General features: G+C 41.0%; 1 protein-coding gene across 1 annotated transcript in view; it reads left to right on the forward strand.

Annotated features, from left to right (window-relative positions):
- Positions 1–1,131: 1,131 nt before the first annotated feature.
- LOC139695057 (serpin A3-4-like) overlaps positions 1,132–20,442 on the forward strand; it is a 55,528-nt gene continuing 36,217 nt past the window's right edge. Inside the window, exon 1 of the mRNA XM_071593664.1 lies at positions 1,132–1,275. The gene's annotated coding sequence lies outside the window, so the exon portion shown is untranslated. The remainder of the gene's footprint in view (positions 1,276–20,442) is intronic.

Raw genomic sequence — 20,442 nt, forward strand, 5'->3', positions numbered from 1 at the left:
CGGAGCTACGGGAGGCAATCAAAGGATTGGCAGATTGGACAGGATAGAGATTGGAGAGCTACTCCAAACCAATCCTCTGGCAGATAGCCTATGATGAATATGAGTGTCTCTAAAATATTTTCTAGTTGTGTTATTCCATCCGCCAAAAATGTTATGCTTTCAAAGATTTCAAATGTGAAGACACCCAAAATTTTAAGAGAAACGGAAACTTAGAGAGACGGTTTGTTAAAATGAAAAATTCTCGTAATTTGCCATTAAAAGGAAATTACTCTTCAGCTTAACATTTAGAGTAGGCATTCATTTAGGAGGATTTTATGTGAAAATGTTCAAACTAACAATTTGCTCTAAATTCTTTCATTCTCTTTTTTACTTCATTTTCATTTAATCAACATCTTCATATAATATTCTCAATAGAGAAGATGTTCTTGTGGAGTATCTAGATTGTCGAGAAAAAAATAGGAATAGATGCAGTGCTTGCATGACAAAGGCTCACTGGACACTCCACGCGCCACCAATGACGAGCCTCTCGTCATCGGTCCGCTTCCCCATTCTGTACTAGCTCTTATCACCTATCGGTCACCGCCTTACCCTGCGACAATAGAAAAGCGCCGCCCACGAACTGGCGCCACATAAGACGTTCCCAAACTCTTAGGCACCTAAATCGATGAAATTTAGTTTCGTCAATCTGATTAGATCGTGCGTGCAATGCAGTCGTGCGGAAGAATGCACCAAAAGATTATTCTCCTTTGCTGCTATGTAAAACATTTGAAGAACACAGTGAGTTCGAGGAGGTACTCTTACTTGTTACAAAATCAATCAGCTGTCATCGTTATTAATTTTAGGAAATAATTCAATGCATCGAAATCAACCTCGAATTTGGATTCGGACCAATGTCAAAATAATTAATAAACGCTTAATCAGGTATCAGCCACTCAAAAATACAAACATATGACGAGAATCCGATAAAATTTCCGAGACTCTCCAAGGGGAAAATCGTCGCCGTCGCACTTTCAACACGAAAACGCGGGGAAAACGCTCGCTTCCCCACGCCTACAGATGGGGACACGGTCGGAGGGAACGAATTCTGGTGGCCGCCACGCGCTCACACTCGCGAAGGGGCGACAGTGATCGAGGTAGAGAGTGAGCCAGCGGCTTATTCGTGAGTGAGTGTTTGTGCTTGCGTGTGTGGATGCTCCGTTCTTGCGAGGCTTCTGGTGCTCCGAGTAACCGCCCCGCCGCCGGTAGAGGGGATTGGCGGCCGGCGCGACGACCCGGGTGAGTAAGGGCGGTTGCGGTGAAAAACTGGTTGGGCTCGTTTTAGTGATCTCTCGTTTAAGCCCTAAACTCAGTGAGTTATCCACCATTTTTACGGTAGGGTTTTACTGAACAATAGGCTATACAAACTGTATTTGTCTCAGTAGTCACCGGATCAACTACATCTTCGAAGACAATGGCGAAGCATTGCTCGCATTCAGAGTGCCAGGACGTTGTCTAGTCGACGTCTTCCACGGCGACGAGCCATTGTCAAACATTTGGCGCTGAATGCAGCCGAATGCTTTTTAGTAAACTTTTAAAAGAACAAACAGGCAATCGGCACAAACCAATATGTTTTTAGATTAATTTCTTTCTTGTTTTAGCATAGTGTTATCGCCGAAGAGGGTAAGTCAAATAGTAAAAGTGAGTCAAAAAGTGTAACTTGGGGGAATAGAAAAACAAGCCTTGCATTTCCATACATTTATTGAATCATATCCATAATCATAGGAACCTTTCTTTCCATAATAATATTGTACAACTGACGCGAAATATCATATATTTATAATCACGTATTAGCATTTTCCAAAATGATTTTTCAACGTAAAGAAACCGAAAATTTGAAAAAATAGAGCTACGGAGCGATGGCGAAAATTTCCATTGCCTGATGTAACTTCTCTCGCTCTTTTCAACTGAAAGATCATTCAAAATAACGTGTCCGACTAAAAACTTTGGCTCAATGTTCCTTAAATTGTAATTCCCACTTAGTTTGGGACCATAATTCGCGAAATGGTAATATTGTTTGTATTTCGACCGTAAATATCGCGACCATTAGATAGTATGTAGCATAATATTCATTTACGTAATCCAGCGAATCTTAATGTTAAAAGATCCTTGAGACTTACATTTTTGTACATGATCCCGAAGTCGAAGGAGTAGTGCCAACCTATCAAATGAATTAATTTGGAAATTTTGAAGCTCAAGTACCTTTGAGAAACTGGCACTAAAGGAAAGGCCATTTTCAGTTTCTATGAATTACATGTTGCCAGAAAAATACTCCTATTTAGTGGCATCGGCCAATTTCTCTCGCAAATTTTTTTCTTGAAGGAATTGAAAATCCTATTTATCGAAACGTATTTTTTTGATTCGCTAACTACTTTCTCGGTGGTATTGCAACTTTGCTCAAATAAAGAAGACATCTGCCATTGAGAAAATATTTTCTTACATATTTCCTTGGTCGTGCCGACCGCGAAATACCACAAACGATTACGATCGATTACGATTACTTTAATAACTGCTAAAAATTTCAACTCCGAATATTCGCACTGTTATATAGTGCTTCAAATGAACAATTTGTGGAAATCCGTGGAATAATCATTGCATTCACTTATCGAAAAGCAATGCCCTTTCACCCCTTCATTTAAGAATTCTGAAGAATAATGGTAACAGGAATCTTAGGGTCATATTGCAGAGCTTTAGGAATATATACCATGCCTTAGTACATTCAAAAGAGTTTAAGATCCTTCCCACGCATCTAGTATCAAATTTATGCCTATGGATAAATTGGAACTTGTGAAAGGTGCGATAACATTCGGATGCTGAGAAAAGACAAAAGGTAAGCAGTGAAGGTAATCAATGGAAGAGCAGACGTTATAGAAGAAAAAGTTGCAATTCTTTTTGTTACAGAAGTAAACACCGTATAGTAGGTTGACGTCATGCGTTTTTGGATTTCCGGGGGAAGGCATATTTCACGATAATACTCGATTGATCAAGTTTCAAGACCGAATTTACGTGTACCCTAAAACTACCTAGTTACACCTGCCCTTCGCGTGGATTGTTCTGAGAAATCATTATTTTACTTATTCCTAAATTTACCAGACACATCGCACACGAGCCATGGCACTCGCACCAGACTGGCCACACGTTCGACCCTACAGGTACAAGAGCCACCAACCGATAAACATTAAAAATGGCAAGAAGGACTCCTACGACTTGGTCTACTAAACTTAGGTCCATACACTCCGCACCACGAAGTCTAGTGAGAAAATCTATTTTGGTTCAATAAATTTAAATAGTGCACACATATTTAATGGAATTTATAATTGGTGCGTAGTCTACCGTGTGAGGTACGTTTTGGATTGGCACAGACTGAATACACCTACATTTCTTAGCGTCGCCTTACAAGACAACCTACCGCCACACACACTACAATTGAACAACATCCCTATCTTACCCCTTCTTCGTTTGCCTTACGTTTTCCCCTCTATTACAGTCTTCAACATACCCACAAGAATCAAAATCCTCTGCATCCACTTCTCCTACCTTCCTGGAATATCTCCCCTCTCTCCTCTCCCACCATGCTTAATACTTCATTTTTTTATTGTTCTTTCCGTCCATTTAACGTTTTCAAATCATTCTACTTTATCAACTCCAAAGGAATCCAATCTAGCAATATCAATTTGCTTTGGTGACCCCTTGTTTTCACACCATGCAAAGCCATGCTCCGTATCAAAGTATTATCGAGTCTTTTCTTTACAACCTTGCACCATGTCTCTGCCATCAATTCTCTCCTCCTTGTGAAAAAGGTTTTATGCAATTCTAATGCAATACTTCATTCAACTTAGCCTTCCTGTTTCTCGGAAACTTCATTACCTTTGTTTTATGTTGATCATTATCACATCTTTTATGTATTTATTCTATTATTACAGCTATTATCTATCACACTGATTTTGATTGCACTCAGAAATTTTTGCAACCCCTTAACTAGCTCAAGCTTGATCGTCGGAAAACATAAGCCTCACCGACTTTCATTCCTATCTCCAGTTCTTCCCATTCCTCTGTAACCATTTTCTCCACGCATACTTTCAAAAGTACGGGTGACAATAGACACCCTTGTTTTACCCCTCCTCCTAACCCGATTCTCAATCCGCCACTCATAGCTGTTCAGTCTGTGACATTTACAGGCTAAAATAAGTCTCCTATCCATCTAATCCACTCTTACACTCTGCAATGCATTCATCAATTTCACCCAACCCACTCTATCAAACGCCTCCTCGAAATTTACGAAGCAGACAAATACCTCATAATGGTATTTTATGTTCCTCTCTATCATGTATCCCATAACTTCTATGGCACCACGCGTACCTCTCCGCTTCCCGAACCCAAACTGATCATCCTCTAAATAATCGTTTTCTCTCCTAACCACCCTCTTATTTATGATGATCCTGAGTATCACTTTAGCCACGCGTGGTATCAAACGCATTATTATAGTCTTCTCATACGTCTGCCATTTCCTTTTTTTAGGATTGGAATTTTTAGTGATCTGACTAAATCTTCCTGTTACACTCAATCCACATACATGCTGCGAATTAGTCCATAAAAAATCTCCCTCCCACATTTTCGTTAACCCCTCTGTAGTTCCCTAGGGATGTGGTAAGGCTAGTATTAGGTAGTAAGGCTTGACTCAGGCTATTCTCATCTACTTCATACTCTCTCTCTATGCCTGAACCCTTTCTACAAATTACCATATTCCTCCTATGCGTATGCTTTCCATCTTCCTTCAATCTTTCCTAGTTTAATCTATTGATTTCCTATCGTATTTTTATTGACGTGCACGGATTGTTCATTCTTGATTGCAGATGGATCTTTCACCTTATTGTGCAGCGCATTACTTTTACCCTTTGCAAACCCTTTATACTTGTATTTTCGTCCTGCGGCTCCCATTACGCATCTTTCGCTCTATTATTTTCCTGTCTCATTTTATTATTCAATTGTTTGCTTCCTTTTAACAATATCCGTGTTAACATTCTTCAATTTTTTTCTCTCGTCTATTTTTCATATCACCTCGTACGTAATCCAAGTTTTCTGTGTTTTTTTCTTATTTAATGTTCCTTTAGTTTCTTTCGCTGACTTTCATATCCCCTTTTTGATATATTCCCATTTTACTTCTTTAGAACCAAGTTTACTTTTCTCACTAATGATTTTCTCTACAACCTACTCACTGAATGATCCTTTCTTATCGTTTCAGTTAAAGGCTACAGCACTGTACTTCCTAATCAGTCTTCCCCGCTTAATCCACGTGCATCTAACATTGCACTTCATTAGTACTAAATTATGATCAAAGTCCAGGAAACTGCACGAATTAATAACGTTGCTCCTAAGCCTACGTCTTACCGTAATGTAGTTTAACTGATACCTTGCTGAATCCCCTGGCATTTTCTATGTATATCTACGCCTTTTGGGATACCTAAACCAAGTGCTGGCGATGATAAATACCTGTCTACTGCAGAACTCAATTGCTTTCTACCCTCGTCCGTGAACCGTAGTCTCACACCTCACGACAATCATTTCCTTCGCGTAACATCCCGTCCCTATCACCCATCACTATCAATTGTTCCCCTCCAAGAACATCCGCATTATTACCTCTTAATGGCCTTACAGGGTGTGTGGACTTCTTCCTCCCTACTATCACTTTTCATGTACACCTGAATAATGACCAAATTTGTTGGCAATGCGCTTACTTCTACGAAAAATCTTCTCTGACTCATCTACTCTATTTTTACTGCGCCTACCCTTACCTTTGCTTTGGCTCTCTTCCCACTTTTCAAAACAAAGCGAACGGCGGCCATTTTGATGAAATATTTAAGTTGCACTCATGTAAGTAAGTGGATACACACCATCAATTCAAATGAACGCCCAATTTCACCGTCATGACATCTTTGAATTGGGTGTATACTTTAACTTGAGCGGTCATTTAAGGTTAATTTAAATGGCTGGTGCAGAAAAGGCAGGCAGTCAATGTGCAGGGAATATGGCAGGTGCTTAAGCGAATGAAATGACTTGCGATTCATCACGATCGATCTAATTGATATTTTCTCATACCTGTATGATGTGACCAAAAACTCGAGGCAAGAAATGAATAAGAAAGAGCACACGCTCAAAATGACCATCCTCGTCTTTCTTTTGAAATGCACTTTTTTGCTTCACGTCATTAATCTCGACCTTAGCCATTCCATCTCTTAAGTTTGGCGAGTCCGAGCCGTCAGCGCCGACTCCCATTAATGCCCTCCAACGCTCGCGTCTCCATCACCATTGGCGATCCATCGGGCTTCCGTTTCCCCGTCGCCAAGGTCGATCATAAATGGAACCGAGAGATATTCAAACACACTCGAGAGGCTCCGCCATCTTCCACCCTGGCGGAGAATGGGTGACCTCCAAGGCCGACCGGTGAGCTCACTCTCCCACAAATAATAATTTCGATAAATTGCGATCCCTGGTTACTTTTAATTCACGTTAATATTTCACTTTCTTTTACCTTTGTCTGCAAATTCTCAGTTAAATTGTACATCTCTCCAATACTATCCCGTTTAGTTGCATCAACCAATTTCTGACTGCCTTCACGAGCGTAGACAAATATTTACACTTTCCGAGAATCTAAAATAATACACCTCGTGTGACCTTTACACGACTCGTGAAATACGACTCTCTGGACAACAGTCGGCACATGTGCTTTGAGAGCCAAGTCAGCATGAAGCAAGTGCCTTCAATGTCATTACTTTTGCCTAATTCCTTATTATTATGCATTAATAAGGGTCAGCTTTGTGGAATTTCACATGCTATAATGGACATAAGGTGGTGCCTGGTTATTTTCCGAGCAAGTTCGCGCATATAGCCATCGTCGACCGCGCTTTTAACACGATAGTCATTTACAGGGCGACGTTGGAGAATGGCTCTCAACAGTCAGGTCACCAAGGTTGTGAAGGATGTTTGTAGGGATGGTGCAGGAGGGGGTGGAAGGGGAGTAATGATGTACGGAGGGGAAGGTTTGGGAGAATACGGGGACAAGGAAAAGAGGATTAGGGAGCCATTTCACAAGGAAGAGTGGTGGGCCGAGGAAAAGGGAGGTCAAATCGAGTGTGCGGCTGGCGGTCATCGGAATCATCGGAATGGAAATGGAGGGGGAGACTAGGGTGGGGTGAGGTCTTTAAAAACGACCGGGCTGAGTGTGCAATACCAATGACACCATTCTCAACGACAAGTCGGATTCAAATATTTTTTCTAATTTTTCGAGAAAATCAATTTTCTTCCCAACCTTCCTCACAACCCCCCCAGGAGGAAGTTGGCGGAAACGGCCGGTTGGCGGTCTGCACTGGGCGGGAGCCCATAAAGCCCAGGGGGACTGCAAAATCTCGAGATACACGCTAACGATCTCTCTAAGTCAACTTCAAGGGTAACAGTCAATTTTCAAATGAAAGTAAACCTAATGACTTTCATTTCCACTCGTAATTGTTATCTATTTGGATGATGATCATAAGGTTGAGGAGGGCAGGTGTCCGTGGTCCTCTGACCGCGTCAAGGCCATTCGACACTGCTCACGAGCCGTATGACGTAAGCCGTAAAACTAAAGCATTTCCTCTTCCTACAGCTTACATCCAATGCAAGTCCTTGGATGCAAGTGATTGCCGTGGATAGCGAAAACATACGATTGAGGAGATTACTTACATATAGTATATGCCAAATGACCATACTTTTGGTTGAAAATGGGCGTTGCTGTTTTATTTATTTTATTTTAAATGTTTATTTAACGCGTCATTGATTATGAATGCTTAGCCGTTTCTTTACAATCGATTCTTTCCATAAGCGGCTATAAATGTCGCATTTCTCAAACCATTTTCTAAACTTAGGATGGCTATAAATCTACACAAAACACTGCAATCAGCCACAAGGAGGGGTGACGGGATGTGTGTCCCGTATAACAGGAACGGTAATTTGATAGACTTAATTTTTATGTGTCTTCTAAGTAAAATTTACACCATATAAAATCCATTGAGGTCAAAGTGATATCTTCACCTGCTGTCACAAGAGTCGTCGGCGAATGAGCACACCGATGTTGACAGCAGTGATGACGCGCTCTGATAGGTTGGCACCTTGCCTGCCCGCCGTATAAATAATTTGAGCATCAACATCTACACGATACTCCGCGAGCCACCTTCGCGGCATGTGGTGCGAGTGTCAGGCCACCAACCATATATACACAAACATTAGTTAATCGGTCTAACGCTTAAAGTAGGCTGTGGATGGAAACAAGCTACTAAACGGTACAGTGGCAATTCCCTTACCTCTCTTAGCAAAACACGACTCAACATCCTACTCTACAAAAGCCCCTCTTCATCTCTATTTACTTCCTTCCTCCCTTCATTCGGTCTAACATCCTGCCCCTTCCTCCCTTTCCTAACATTCTCCCCTCTATCCCAATCTTTAACATTCATTTGCCAATCAAAACGCTCTGAATGCATCTTGCCTACCTCCTTTGGATTTTTTCCAACAATCACGACCAAGTTTTTCGGTTCTGCTTTTACTTCTACTGGTAATATTATAGCAGTCGCTTATTCTATGTTTAGTACGCTTCCTCCGACGTTTTCGCACAATAATATTACCACTACTCGTTGGTTCTCTTCCCCTAAGCTGTATATTACCCTTTAAATATCATTCCAGCAATCCCTGTAATCCTTCCATCTTACTTCGCACAGCCCTAAAACATCTATATTTTCTCTTTCACTTTATGTTCTCTAATTTCGAAACCCACAAATAAGTTCCTATTTTAACTAATTTGGCCTTTTTCTCTTCTGCTAAGCTGCTGCTTTCGGGTTTTCTTTGTAAGGGCTACGTGAAATGACGACCGCGGAGCATAAATATATGAGAACCCTCATTATAAACAACATACAGCCGGTACAACCTTGTCGTGGTGGAAGGGTTTGTGCGTTCTAATGACCTCTTGTGCTGTGCTGCCGGAAGCAATGATATTTACTCCTGATGAGGCCTCTTAGGCCAGATTAGTCAAAGGGTACGAGCCAGCCGAAAGGTAGTCCGCGCAGGGTCTGTTTCTTACTGAGGTGGCTGCCCAGACGTCTGACCCCAGTGAGGCGGCCATTGAAAGTGATGGTATCACATGAAAAACACTATTGATAACGACAATGGAAGACTAATTCAATTTTTCATCCCAAAAAATAATAAAAACCAAATAAAAAAATCTCAACTAAATGTTCTTGAAGTGCAAAAACATTTAAGAAATTGAGTAAGTGAAGGAGTATATAGAATAAGTAATTTGTGATGATTAACGGGTGCAGAAAGAAAGTAGCGCCCGGTGGATTTCGATAAAATTCTTAACTAGGATAAGGAAACAGGTGCAGTGAAAAAAGATAGTTATATCTCAAGCAGGGAATAAAAAGAATGGCAAACGAAACAAATGAATAGCAATTAGAAAAGGATTGGGAAGCCATGTATTACACAATATATGATTAGGGAAATGTATGGAGGAAGGAAATGGAATGAAGTGGGCTCAAAATTATGCAAAAGAAAGCATAAAGAGCGAAACAATAACTTTAGACGAGAAATTATTAGGTCGAAGTAAATATGGTGGAAAGATTGGTGCATGGATGCGAAGAGTTTAAATAGACTGAGTGAATAAATCCGCATAAATTGATGCGGTCCACAGGAAATTGAAGGAACTGTTAGGCTGCAAGTAAGTCTATTCCATTCAGTGTTAGCTTTCCAACGGGTAACTATTAATCAAAGAAGAGGTTGCGACAGCAAGGAAAGATTTCACGGACAGAAGAATACACAGAGGGTGTCATACACCAATCATAGCCGGTAGGCTAATGATAATAATAAGAGAGATTTTTCAATGAATGGTGTATAAGCCATTCATCATATTTTATCATAACATTTACACATATTACCATGTTAGTAAAATTAATGTATTTCACCACCGACTCCCGTAACGTGATTTATATCATCCGATTCGGCGATACTCTTTTAGAATTAGAATCTGACGATGATATTTTCGACTGTCAGCATTGCCAAAAATAAGGTCAATGTTTTCGTCGCTCGGTCGGTCGGGAACTCTGATTGTGGTGGCGCACTCTTTGGAGGTGTGGGCGATTCGTAAGGGTGATTTGGTAATTTCTGCGCATTAAAACTGACTTTCAGAAATTATTAAAGATGTCATGGGAAAACTAATGCATGGGGAAGCTATAATCTGGGTGGAATTAAGACCGAAAAGACATTTCAAGAAGTGACACTTAAATTATGCACCTTTGTGTAGTCTCTGGATCGGCTCGTGGAGCATTAGCGGACAGAAGACACCAACTAACTGCTCTTCTTTTGTAAACAACAAGTTGCTGTTCCTTTGCAAAAAAGCTACCCAAGTAATATGGTTCGAAATTGCAAAGTTCTCCTTTAATGAATCACATTTTTTTCAACGATTACGAAGGGTTTTATGTAGAATTATGGATCGTTAATCCATAAAGAACTTTATGGATTAACGATCTTCTAAAATGTTCTAAATACGAGTAAACGTAGTCACATTAAAATTTTACAAGTTACATATCTTCCACCAACCTCTTCTTAGGCGAGCGATTTTCTTATAACTCTCCTTTCGGATTCGTTCGGTTTAAATGACAACCGCGCTTGAGAGGGTTCGCAGATTATTGAGTGCGAAAGTTATCTTAAAATACCATTTATTCTAACGGCACTGTTTAAAGACTAAAGCTTGTATAAATATTTCCATTCCGCAAATTATCATGTTAAAACCACTAATATTATGTACATATTTGTGTGACTCAAAGTAGAACCGTTAAGCATTTCAACGTCCAACCCTGTCCTTTCGACCGGGTTCGCCGGAGGTCATGGACGATTTTTTTCGCGACCCCCCCTCCCTTCAACTTCCCTGGACGGCCTCGAAGCATACACGGTCAGCGAGGATGTATCTCCCTCAGGCCGGATGGAGTCGCACGGTAGGTGAAGAGGATATTAAACACGATGCATTAAGAGGATTCCTTCGAGAATACCGTACAAGATATCAGATAGAGGTGGCGCGACGTATTCTGACTTCGGATCGGTTTTGGGGCCAGTTTGTAACTGGTCCGTGTGACGTCACAGACAGGACAAATTCCCCGAACGTTCAAATGTAAGCCTGGTGATCTGACCTAGAAATTCTGGAAATATTTATACGGAATATTTAAGAAAATTAAAAGTGAAGCTATTTTGAAAATAGCACTGTAGTGCACCGCTTATGTTTGCCAAGAGAAGGGCGAGAAGGAAGGCCAATCATTTCACCGGAACGTACGAGTGTATTGGTTTGTTGATGATCGAAGTTAAATTCTCAAATTTGGGAGGATTTCACGGTGTTTTTATATTTTTTTATTTGTGCATCTGTTTCAAGCTCTGGAGTGATCGCTGAATTTTAATTTAATTACTATTCATAATTCTTTCTTGAACAGAATGGGTGAGTACTGCGGTTAGGTAGCCTAACAGTATTTTTTCCAAATTCATCGCATTAAGCTTACTTATAATTACGTATAATAATATCCATTCAATGATACATCTTGGAGATTAACTTGCCCTCATCCTATTTGTTCATTCATATGATAAATCAAATTTTCATCAAATATGATGGCATCGATTGTGAGCTTTGGAACGTTATTTACCTTGCTGTTTACGTTGTCTACCCTACCCTAAAACCGACCGTATTTGTAGGGCATTGAATGTCAGGTCTCGGTAGTCCAGGGGTAGAGCGTTGGAGTACTGACCGGAGGGTCCGGGTTCGATTTCCAGGCAAGTCTCTCTGGGCACCTGCAGCTCCGCCTATGTGATTTTTCGGGTACCAGATCTTCCCGGGAAATCATAACCGGTACAGGGAAAGGAACTGCCCCCCCTACCCTGATGTGTGAATTTCACACGCCGTCAGGCTTAGTATTGGGTGAACTCTACCATCACCTTCCGAACAGACCTCCGAGTTGATTACTAAGTTTATGGTTTTATTATCATCGTCATACCAAATGACCTATTCGCCGAACGAATGACTTGGTTTAAGCAGATTCTGTCCAGTTAATAGAGGAAATAATATTTGTACTGGAAATATGGAAACGTTATATTACGAACAAACATTGCAGATTGCAGTCAAAGCCATCGGTTATTAATACGTCCTCGCTTATTCACTTTCGAAAATTATCACTGTGTAATCACTGTGTTACGTGAAGTAACATTACTCAGTTAATGTTGGATATTTATAAATTATTCCTAGTTTAATATTTCAGAGGAAGTAATATTCTGTATTTGTGCCAGTCACAACGTTTCATATGCTCTCGCGAAACAGCTTTTCCTTTAAGAACTGAATGTATTCCAAGCCTATTGTCATTGCAGACGAATTCAATCATATCTTCTATTTTTATTTTACATTTCCCACGGATGTCATAGGAGTTACTGCGCTTATCAGCTCCCCCAGTCTCTCCATTAGATTCTCATTTAAACGAATTCAATTCAAACTTTATTGCAATGGAAAAAAATCAATTGAAAAAAAATGTTTTAATATAAATATACCAGTTTGAATATGCCAATAAAAGCAATATGGTAACTTCATGAACTGTTTTACATTTAACAGGAATTGAAAAGCTTTAATACATACTTATTTGAAAGTATTCGTCTACACTTATTATTGTTGGCTATGAAAATATTTCATGCACGAAAAACGCTTTATGTTAAAATATTATATTCAGTAATACTTCCTCCGCGTGAACAACAACGTTGGTGTGGTGGAAAAGCTGGCGAAATCTGATGAACCATAGTTCTCCATTGGTTTTATTGCATTGATAATAGTTAAACTTCTACTGGAGCCTGTCACGTCAGATATGTAGATCGAAGGAGCCATTCAAATGATGATCGTAGTAATATTTAGGAAAGCAACGGTAAACCAACTCAGTTTATAATCCCAACACTTAATTACGAGCACATAAAGACAATGACTCGTGGTATTTGAGGCCGCACATTGGGCCGAGAGTCATGCCGGTAGCGGGAGAGGCTCAACCACCACGGTCGTATGCAAACGAAATCCACCAGCAGCAGAGAAGAAGCCGAAGAAGAGAACCGAATTATTTAAAATAGGAACCTGGAATATTAGGACAACATTGAGGGCAGGAAAATAAGAGAACATAAAGCGGTAGATGGAGAGAGAAAATATACGTAGATGTTTTAGGTCTCTGGATGAGGTGAGTTGGGAGATTAGCAGAGATAACTGGAATGATAGTTATATAGTAATATACAGCGTAGGGGACGAGAGCCAGCTCGGGGAGGCAATACTATTGAATTATAAGTTAGGAAGAAATGTAGTGAATACGGAGCAGGTAAATGACCAAATTAGAAGTGTCGTAGAAATAAAAGCTGAAGCAACGGATTCGGTCTTTGTTCAGGTAAAAACATACCACCAAGAATTCATAGGGAGGAGTCAATAGAGTTGACGATCAGTTAGACATACTTGCGGGTGCTCCAGGAAGGAAACGTCTGATAGCAATGGGGAAATTGGAACGCGACGGTAGGCGAAGGAAGAAATTTTAGTGGAGTAGGGGACTACAGATTAGGAAAGACAAATGACCGCGGGGATAAACAAGAGAGTTCTGTAGGATATAGGGCTTAATCATAACTAACACTTGGGTAAGACACCACAAAAGGCGTAGATATACTTAAAAAATACCGGATGATTCAGGAAGATAACTGTTAGACTACATCATGGTTAGGCACAGATGTAGAAACAGCGTGTTTAATCCTCACTGTTTACCGGGAGCGGATCAGATTATTATCGCCACCCAACGAACTTGGGACTGTACCTTAATGGAAGGAGCCACCACCACCCCATCCAGCGACAAGTAGTGCTGAACTGCTCCAGGGCCATCGCCAAGACAAGAGCAGCTTGTCGGACGAGCAAGGTCGCCTCAAAACGACCTTTCGCCGACATGGATATAGTGGACGCGAAATTTCATTGGCCCTTAAAGGGCCATAGGTCCTTCAACCCCGTGGGTGCGCACGACGAAGGAGGAAAAGGAGAAGCCATGTATCCTCGGTATCCAGGATATTAGCGCGGCACAAAAGCGAGGCCGTCCACAATCTACCAGGAAAAATCAGAGATTTCCTCGTCAGAGTCAAGGACCCGAATGGCTTGAAGACTCAAGGCATCTACATCTACATAATACCCCGCAAGCCGCCGTAAGGGCGTGTGGCGGGGGGTGTTAGGTCACCAACCGTAAAATCTAGGTCTACTAGGTCCCTTGTGCATGCGGAGGCGTATGCATTGGAGAGACCATTGAGACCCATATTTAAGGAACACCAACGTCACCTAAGACAGGGGCAAATGGAGAAATCAGCCATTGTTGAACATAGCATCTGTATGGGCCACTCCATTATATTTGATGAAACAAAGTTTCTTGCCCTCTCTATTGATAACTGGGACCAAGTAATCAAAGAAGCTATTGAACTACGGATGGATAGTCAGATTTTTAATAGAGACTCAGGTTATTCCATCAGCAACGCGTGGAAACCGGTGCTGTGGAATATTAAAGATGAAAGGAAAAGTACACAGCGCCACGGCGACCGAGGAGGCCCCCACACCTTACCCTCCACCACGGACCAATCACGAGTCACCTGACCCGTGGCCACATATACACTGTATATTAAACGGCCAAAAGCAGACCTGGCACTCATCTGCCCTGAGGACGATGCTCGAATTAAGCTTCGAAACGTCGGCCAACGTGGAACCCTTACCCGATGGAAGACCCGAGAAAACCTCAGAACAATCTCCTCGTCTGAGAAGTGTAGTAATAAACAGCTCTTGGTTTCTACAATTAGTATATTGACTTCGGTACTTTTTATCATATGATAAAATTCGACTATTTTGTTTTTCGGACTTGGGCAGTTGATTACCACGACAGATATACGGTATATATCCTCATACATTTCATTGTGATTTCCCTTCTCGATGCTTATTACTCCACGCGTTATATTTGCTTGTTTATTCTCGTTTACGAAGTCCTACCTTTCATTAATTTTTCCGTCGTCCTTGGTGCAGTTTTTGTATGAAATACCCGTGGAATTCTTGAAAATTGAATTCCCACCAGTTTACCGACTCTCTAAGGTTGGTATCTACTAATTATGCTTATCTCTCCTTGTATGTTTCTGAATCCTATGCGCTACCTTTTGCGATGCCTCGACCGTATAGTGTACTCCCGAACGATTGAGAAGCTACCGACACGATGCAAGGCCGCAAGTCAATCAAGTCCACTCCAATTCCCCGACAAAAATTTTTCCATCTATTATATACCCCTTCTATTCGGCTCCAAATCATTCCACCAAGGTCAAATCGCGGGTCAATCGAGCAATTCTTAACTTTACTGCATTACTTAACTACTGATTCTGTAACTGCACCCCAACCCGCTTCACCTCCGAAATAAGCTTCTCAAAAGAAAGTAGATTTTCTTCGGATCCGAGTAGAAGTAGTATTTACGGGAGGCGACCGACAGCTATGGTCATTTGCGCCATTAGGGATGAACAGGAGAGGATGAAGGGTGGAGAGAAACCCGGCGTCCGCATTAGCCTACTCTTTACGAAAGGCGCCAAGGGCTCCGCAGCTTAACGTCCCATCTGACGGACGGCGTACTCACTCGAAGTGCCCTCCACAAAGCACCTCATGTAGGGATCGAAATACCACTGAAAATTATTCGATGCCGCCGGAATTCAAACCCGGTCCCTCTGTGTGGGAAGCCAGTACGATAGCCACGGCACTATCTCGATCCGGCTTCGGATCCGAGGTGCGTGGTGTCGTTTGTGCCTACATGTGCCGAAATTCGCAGCTTGCTGAGAGAGAGAAAGGGAGATGGGAATTGGACATTGGCACCGGTGAAAGAGGGGAGAACATTAGGCAAGCGTGGAAGGAACGGGATTGAGATGCTGGACGGAATGAAGGGAGAAAGGAAGTATGCGGAATTGAAGAGGGGTTGACTTTAGTGTTGGAAGTTGGGTTGTGTTTCGCTATGAGGGGCAAGGAAATTATCGCTGTACTGTTTGGTAGTTTGTATCCATCCAAAACCTAACATAACCGGTAGATAACCGTTAGTAATAATCGTCACAACTTTGACATGGAGTGCGCTTATGTACGGCACGGAAACGTGGCTATTGAAGAAGGATGATAGACTAGAAATTGGAGGCTTTTAAAATGTGGGTACGGAGAAGATGGAGGAGGAGAAGCAGACAGAAAGGAAAACAAATGAGTTCCTTGGCTGCAATATAACTTGGTATGGACAAAGTTCGATCGACTTCAAGCGAAGAATAGCTCAATACAAGAAGACATTCATATGGAGGAGGTAACCAGAATGTGCATAGAACCTGAGGCTGCAGCAAGGAAGATGTTTGTGAAAACCTTCGTAGGGATCATGGCACTCTTACAGATTAGAGACATGGAACATTAGAATAGTGGTCGGTGCAACACGGTATCCAAAATATTAGACATCTAGGCTGGGAATCACTCACGGAGCGAAGATTAAATTAAAGTTTCAAATTCTTGCATTAATTAGAACGACATCTCTTTAGCAGTGATGATGAAAATATATTATTTCCCCAATCGTACTACGATAGGAGAGATCATGCCACTAAAATAGAGAGATCAAGTATAGAACAGATAGATTTAAGAGGCAATTTTTTCCACGAACGACAGGGGATCAGAATAACATTGTCCGACCGCGGTCATATTTGGGTCAAAATTGGTCTGGTTTGTATTCACCCCCTGCCATACACCCTAGCGGTGGCTTGCAGAGTACTAAAATAAATAAAAATAAAAATTTCAATGACCTCCAGCTGCAGGTCATCTGAGCAACTGGTCATATCTGCTTCCAATGGGTTTTGAAACAGAGTCACTTCTTCTGCCTTTGAAAGTCAGAAAACCGCTCCTGAAACTGCAGCTGGAGGTCTTTGATTATCCCGTGTGCAAATTAGGTGAGGAACTCAGCTGTTGCTTCAGCCACGAAGACTTAACACTTCTGAGAGTGCGTCAAGTTGTTTGGCTTGTACTTGTTCCTAAAACAAGACACATTTAGATCTTAGGGCCTTTGGGTGGGTGTATAGATCATAAACTACATTTTTCTCTCTTTGTAGTTTTAGGTTCAGAAAATTTAAACGACTAGGTATGTTTGAAGTAAAGCCCAATTTTCAAACCCACTCTTCATCAGGCAGAAATGGGTGTGACTTGTCTATACTTTCCAGGAAGTCAGCTATTACCTTTCTTAATTCAAAAACTCAGCTCAGATTTGACGGCGCAGTTTGTATTCTTTCATCACAGTCACGATTTCGTTGCAAACCACAATGCGTGCGTTCTCACCGGATATGATGAAGAATTATTTCAAACTCCAATTTTCTTGAAATTACCGACACTCATCGCTATTTTTCTTTCCCTCTTCTCGGCCACCGTTGGGCATCAAAATTAAGTGACATTAATATGAATAAAGAACGATGAATGAATATGAATAATTAAAGAATGAAACGGAAAGTATCTTGCACACAATATCGCTCAACAAATCTGATTATGCGAATTGATTTCGTCTCAATTATAGCTGCAAATGATTCAAAACAATTCTTTTTTAATTCTTATGATTTCTTTAGTTAAACTTGTCTGAATAAATGTATTCACTTATCATAGAGAGGTTGTTACTTTTAATCTTTCCTCTTTAGATTGTTCGGAAAATTCTTGTTAAACTAACGACATTCCCAATACTTAATACACATTGGTAAGGAAATCATCACAAAATAAAATAGAGGGCAACATTTTTGTATTTAAACGCCTACTGACACCAACACCTCCTCATCGCATCAGTCAACCGCAATTGGCAAACTGTGATCAAAATACTCAAGTCTTGCACAAGGAGCAACCCATTTTAAAAATGTGACACTAGAGGGCGTTATTTTATCTCAATGACTGTGAACAGAAGTAGAAAAAGTAAGCAGCGAATAAAGTTTTGCAATGTAGTGATCGGTTGAAAAACATAACGCACGGCTGCGCGTCTCTATTTTAATTTGGTAAAAACGAAACGTCCATATAAGTGGCTGATCTTGGTGCACGTAAATTTCCGTAATTTTTCCCGTAGATCAAAAGATCTCCACGGACCGGATGTGAGGGCCTCGCGGGCCGCATCTGGTCCCAGGGCCGTAGCTTGGCGACCCATGCATATGGGCAAAAAGTACGCTTTTACCAGTGAAGTGCCGACATTTAATAATGTGCAAATTTTGAAAGTTACTCAACTGTTGGTTCTTAAAAAATCCAGCATAGCAGAAGAAAAATGTTTCAGTTTTAGGCTTATCTTTTTACATAGGATATTCTAAATAAGTACATGCATACAATGGATCGTAAAAATGAGACCACGGAAAAAAGCATAGTTGACAACTCTGAAAATGGTGAATTTACGCCGATGAGGGGAAACTACCCACCGAGGACAAAATTTCTGTAAATTTGCAACGAATGTGTGCAAAAAAGCGCATAAGAAGTACAGTTTACAGACTGCCACCACAAGCCACTATACCATGCAAATGCAGTAATAACCACCTGACGAGGCACGTCAAAAAGTGGTATCCCCTGCCCTTAAACTCAAATTGAGAGGAATACTTGGGATTTTTCCCATAGAACAACGATCCCCTACAAAAATTTCTGAAATCTGGTCTTAGTTGAGGGCTTCCCTTTAATGGAAGGCATGCGTTTTTTAATTTGACTATTCTCATAACTATCTCTGCTGCAAGAAAATTTAAGTAAACAATATGTGAAGAAATAAGGAAACGTGCCTAAGCTTCATAAAACTTGGACTTTGGAGGTGGACACTCGATGAAATACACTTTAATTTAGGCATGGTGAAAGGGGAGGAGAGAAGATTGCTCAGATAAATTTGAAGAAGGCGGGAAAGGTGGATTCAAAGCGTTTTGATTGGCGATGGCATGTTGATGACTGCGATGGTGGACAGAATGTTAGGCAAGAAAAAGGAATAGAGATAAAGGGAAAGGATTTTTCACATGCTGGACGCAATGAAGGGAAGAATTAAGTATGCGGAATTGAAGAAGGGCTTATTGCAGTGTCGGAGGTGAGGTTGTGTGCTAGTTAGGAGTGGCAATAAAAACGAATGCGTGTTGTCTGTATCCATCCAAAACTATCGAATGAATAAGTGTGCTTCTGCACTCGTCTGTGTATGCAGATTAAACGATGTCACCGACGGATCAAGAGACTGAGTGTGTGTTCCCTTCGCGAACTGCTGTGCTGATAAGGAACCACAATGCAGCGAATGAATGATTGCGAGATTAGGCAGCAGATGTGATTTTTCAATTTGCATTTATATTGCAATGAAAAAAGTTTTCTTGTATTCTTCGTCCTGTCACTCTATTCGTAGGAGAAGCAGAAATTAATTCCAAATTGCTGCATGATGTATTGCGATGTACAAGTGGCTTGAGAAGGAATGCCTGGTGCTGACAAGGAGTGTGTGGACCGGAGATGAGGGCAGTGCGTGCAACGTGGAATCAAGCAGGGGATCGGGGTGGAAGTGGAGCGAGAGGGTGGCGTGTTTTTATGAACCTTGTGGAATTTATGACGCCACAAAAGTTTGGGAGTCGTTTGAAACAGACCTGGAGGCTTTCGTGAGAAGAGGTGGCGTGCGGATGTGGTTATTTAAACGAAGGTATAATTATTTCAATATATGATGGAGTTTTTGCGCGCGGTGAGAACGAATAATGGTAATTTTCAATTTTTTTATCAGATTATAACTTGTTCGAATTTAATGAATTTCTTTTCCTTGGGGCCAAAAGGAAAAAGATGTAATGCCATGTGTGTAGTGGTCCAAGAGGGAAGATTGGGAGGTCTGGTTTTGTGCGAAGGGTTGCTTAGCTGGGGCTTGCGCATTCCCATTTCGTTGCATTCAGTGTGTCCATAAAAACTATTTTTGAATTTGAGGACCTTTCCTCAGAACGATTTCTGCTTATTGAAGGAGGAAGACTATATAGAATTTGTAGTGGCTAACAAAGTAATTCATGTGTGTGTATGCGAACTGTTTATGAAAAATATTTATATATTTTAATATACATCTCTATACACATTCATGTATAGTATAATCATGCATATATGTATGCACACCCACACATACACACACGTGCGTCTGTGTGTGTGTGTGTGTGTGTATATATATATATATATATATACATATATAAGGTGGCATTGGTGCGCTATTCAGGAAGGTTAAGTCACTATCGGAAAGTAAGAAGGGAAGATATGTGCTAAAAATTAGAGATAATAGTTGACAGAAAAAAGTATCAAGAGAGATGGAAGGAATATATAGAAGCACTGAA

The sequence above is a fragment of the Hetaerina americana genome, unplaced genomic scaffold, assembly GCF_022747635.1.
Source record: "Hetaerina americana unplaced genomic scaffold, ioHetAmer1.1.p SCAF_6, whole genome shotgun sequence".
NCBI classification, from domain to species: Eukaryota; Metazoa; Arthropoda; class Insecta; order Odonata; family Calopterygidae; genus Hetaerina; species Hetaerina americana.